This window comes from Nematolebias whitei, chromosome 7 (genome assembly GCF_014905685.2).
Source record: "Nematolebias whitei isolate Nwh7 chromosome 7, NemWhi1, whole genome shotgun sequence".
Lineage (NCBI taxonomy): Eukaryota > Metazoa > Chordata > Actinopteri > Cyprinodontiformes > Rivulidae > Nematolebias > Nematolebias whitei.
The window spans coordinates 31,370,209-31,374,686 of NC_056504.1; the positions used below are offsets into that span (position 1 = coordinate 31,370,209).

Sequence of the window (4,478 nt, forward strand, 5' to 3'; positions counted from 1 at the left end):
AATACCTAAGGATTATATAAAAATAAAAATATAAATATTTTTTTTTTTTTTTTTTTTACTTCAGGAATAAATTTGAAAAACATAATTTCTTTAAATTGTTCGTCATTTCACTTTTAGTGTGGTTCAAGTTGGGTTCTTTTATTCGGGATGACTCAGTTGGTGAAAGCAGCTTGTCATGTGCCATGCAACATGAGTCACTATGGAAGAGAAGGGCAGAGAGCACAATACAAACAAGATCCTAACCTGACCTGTTCCTGATGACCACAGAACTTACTTTAGCCAGAGAACAACAAGCTTTGATAGAGATGGTCATTCAAAGTTAAAATAAATGTTTCAAAGTTAAACATACCTACATCATTCATGTTTATTATGAACTTGACTCTACAAATGTAACCACAAACAATCCAGTTCTGCAGTTTGAAATGCATTTACTGTTACAGAAAGCAGTGACAAGGAGAACCCTTCCGTATATAGACCCATGAGTCACAACTGGCTCTGACTCATACATAAATTATGCTTTACCAAGTAGACAAATAAAATAAGCAGAAATTAAAATGGGGAACTTTTTAGTAAGAGTCAAGACTTTCATATCCATATTCATATACAAATTTGGAGTCAACACATACAGTATGTCATAAAAATCAGCTACTACTTCACAATATCCTGAACATACGTATTTAACTGACAGGAAGTATAAGCTGAGCTAAATCAGACTCAAGGGTATCGATTTAAAACTGTCACACAAAACACAAAGGTTTTGAAACAGAAGGAGCATCGTTAAATTTAATCTGTTTGCAGAATTCGACCAGCTGTTATAGGAAATCAAGCACAGCCACAAAAAACAACCTGCAGCTCAACATGCAACACCTTTTACAGTTTCATCCTTTCCAATATACTGTCATTCATAGTTCTTGTAAAGTTACAAATATTTTCTTGTACCATTTTCAGAGTGTAACAAGACAAAGCTATTGAACAATATAAACAAAGAAAAGGAAGCCACCAAAAATTGTGTTAATATGCACGTCAATATGATGCTTGAGTTGCATGCAGAATACTGTATTCATATTTATGTTTATGCTACAGCACAAACTGACCAATGACATGCATAACATTACATTCTCCTACTCTAGTGTGTCAGATCCACGCAACGCCTTCATTATATCATTATCTCTCAAAACGCACAGAGCGCTTGGGTTTCTCCCTGACCCCAAACTCATGTTCTCTTTTTACCCACAGTCATCCTGTTCTGCACCGACTCTGCTGGAGCTGGAGGCGGCAGTGCGATACATGATGCCGATAAAGCTCCAGCAGGACACCATACTGTGATTAAGGTGTCCACATGCCTGAGATCAGAATAATCCACAAAGCTTAGCTAGATGGTTGATTGATTACTTTATATGACTTTTATAAGTTAATGTGATAAGAAAATACAACTTGTAAGCAGTGACTAATTCAGAATAAAGTTTTATAGTCTTTTCCTTAGAAGCAGATTCTCAAGTTTTATCTGATCCCATGTACAATATTTCAGTTCCAATTTTCTTTTATGCTCGGCGTATGGCTGCAGGCCACTCTCCTTTTATTCAATTACCACTCCATACTGTAAGGGACAGATTGTACCTTTATTTCAGATCAAAAATTATAGGTTGTTCGAAAAGAGCAATTTAAAGGAATCCATAAATGAAGCTTTTTTTTTTATTGCATGCATAAAACATAATTCATTTGCTTTTAGCTTCAACCCTATTCTGGTAAAGAAAATTAGCTTATGATGTACTCAACCTAATCACGTCTGTTTTTGAAGTACAACAGTGAACCCTCTGTCACTTTTTGTGTCAGTTTTGCCAAAAGTACAACCTGTCAGTACATCCAATTACCATAACATGTCCATATAAAGCGATTCAATATTGACAATAATTTGAACATCTGGAAAGGCACCCAGCATGTTACTAAACCACAAATATGTTTCTTAATTAAAAACCATACATGAGGTTTCATGTTAAGTGATTTGTGGTGCTGTAGTAAATTTTTGCAGTGACAGATTTTGTGCTAAAACCAGTAACAAAGAAGGTCAACCAACACCAGCACCACAACCATCAATCAACATATTTGCCTCTGTTCAGTAAAAACATGATAATAAACCACAATGTCATAAAATATGGTTATATGGCAGACTGATAAGGAAGAGATTACAAGTACTGTGACAGAGGAATTTATAGTATGGACTTGAGAAAAGGAAGAATTCCTTAAAAACAAAAAGTTTGATGAAATAAATTCAAAATATTAGAGTGGCAGTCAAAAAATTCTCCACTGGGACTTTTAAACACAAGAAAATAATTAGAAAAATAAAATAAGAATTTGTGAACGGACGAGATAAAAAGGTTTTAAAAGGGCTGTCATTTTGGCTTATTTAATGGGGATTATCAGGCATAAACCCAAGCTGCAATCAGTATTAACCAAAGAGTTCATAATTTGTTCCTCTCCAATTATTGTCACTTTTGTCAGTGCATCATTTTGACTCCCTGTGAGAGGACTCTCACAAAAAGGCAAAAATCAGAGTAATGCGAGCTGCCAGCAGAACTTAGCTGGAGTGTGGCGGGGGCATACGGTGCACATTAAGTCATTAAAGCCCCAATGCTTACAGTCCCTCCCTAACCCCCCATGGTACATGCCAGCAACTCCCTTTTAGACGTTGCACTGCCTTTTGCATCTTAATAAGTTGGGAGAAACTAAAAGCGAAGGCAAGGCGGTCTTTTAAAAGGAAGCAGTATAAATGACTGAACACGCACCCTACGGCAGGCATGCCGGGGGGTTTCCAGGGGTTGGTGCAAGCAGGGCCAATTGTGTCAAGATGAAGGCGGCAGAGTAAAACAAAACTGACAAATCAAAGAAGCCAAGCCCTGCAGAAGGGGAAAGAGCAATCAGGACAACACATTCAACAGCACAGCTCGTTTCTGCATCAACGACAAACAACGCAACCTAAAAACTGCAATTAGCAATTAAAATGAAAAGTCCATGTGCTGTAAAGCTGCATCACTTCCAAATCAAAATCCAGCGTAAACCATCTCCGTAATACTATGGCCTTTGATTACATGTTTTTATCCTTCCAGTGGAAGACAACTGTAAAGTGGCATTTGTGAAACTGATCCTTACAGAAACTTTATCACTTGTCCTAATCCATATAATATACAAAAGCAACTGTTCAAACTTTGCCTTTAAAGAACGGCCAAATCTATCATTAATAAAATAAACAGTAGGCGTTCAGGCAACTTTCACTAGATGCAAATGCTTTGTCTACATGGGGAAACCATAATCTCCGTCAACGTTGATAAACCAGGAATAAGCAAATACAAAACAAGACAATTGTAGTGGAATTATGAAAGCACCTTAACCTTTTTTTTTTTAGTTGGTAGAAATAAAAACACTGAAACCGTTAAGTTAGTTCTAATGAAATATTAGCACTAAACTGTTTACTGTGGATCTTTGCTTGTGATAATAAAGGAATCCTCTAAGGTGGCTATAATGCTGATACAGCCTTTATCTGCTTGAATCCAAAAATTAGTGTATTAAGTGCATTTTAATTGACTTATATTTAATCTGCAAACTGTCTTGCAAATGAAAAAAGATCTGCTGGTGCTCATAGAAGACATTAAAAGTAGGTCACACAGTCTCCTGTGAGTCATACGTTTTGGCAAGAGACCAAGGAGAGCAGGTATATGAGAGACAGAACTGGAGCTGAGAGGCCTGGAGGTTTACAGCATTTGAAAAGTTTTAAAAGATAATCAAGATCAACTTAAAATGTTGCTTTACTGTGGCGGAATGCAATACTAAATTTAAAAAGAATGCAACCTTTGTTGTTACATTTTTAATTGCAGCCAAAATTTATGCTGCAACCTCACATTGCAGTAAGGTTTTCAGAAGGACATGCATCTTCCTACTCCATCTTTAAGCTTTACTCCTTTAAGATATATTTATCACATATAAGGTGTAGCCTTGGTTTTCTTTCATAACTGAGGGCCCAAGCTTGGCTCCCAGGGCCTCAGAACCTTGGAAGAGCTGCTGACTCACAGGGTCAGACTTTGGCCTGAGATTTCCAAGCACTTATTGTGTAAAGTTAGTGACTAAGCCTGATCAAAGTTGTTGGCCAAACAGTCACATAGAAGAAAAACAGGGTTTGAAGCAGCTACAGCGCAAACAGTATATTTAAGACCCTATGACCAACACAGTGATACTTTCTTAATTACATTAAGCAACTGGCACAGACCATGTCGCCTCTGCCAATGAGTCCCTCCTCCTGTTAACCTCTCCGCCCTCTCATTCATCCACCCTAAGGGAGAGGCATGCAGGCCAGAGGAAGTATGACTCATCGGAGTAACAAGATGCATTCTTCTGAATTCTCCATAGACATGTTGTTTGCAACGTGAAGAGCATGTGGAGAGAAAGAAAAGTAAAAACAAAATTAAACTAATCAAGAAATGGCTCAT

At 37.2% G+C, this 4,478-nt stretch overlaps 1 protein-coding gene across 1 annotated transcript in view; it reads right to left on the reverse strand.

Moving 5' to 3' along the window:
• The window catches only part of foxj3 (forkhead box J3), a 99,271-nt gene that overhangs the window by 86,197 nt on the left and 8,596 nt on the right, over positions 1-4,478 (reverse strand). The window lies entirely within an intron of this gene.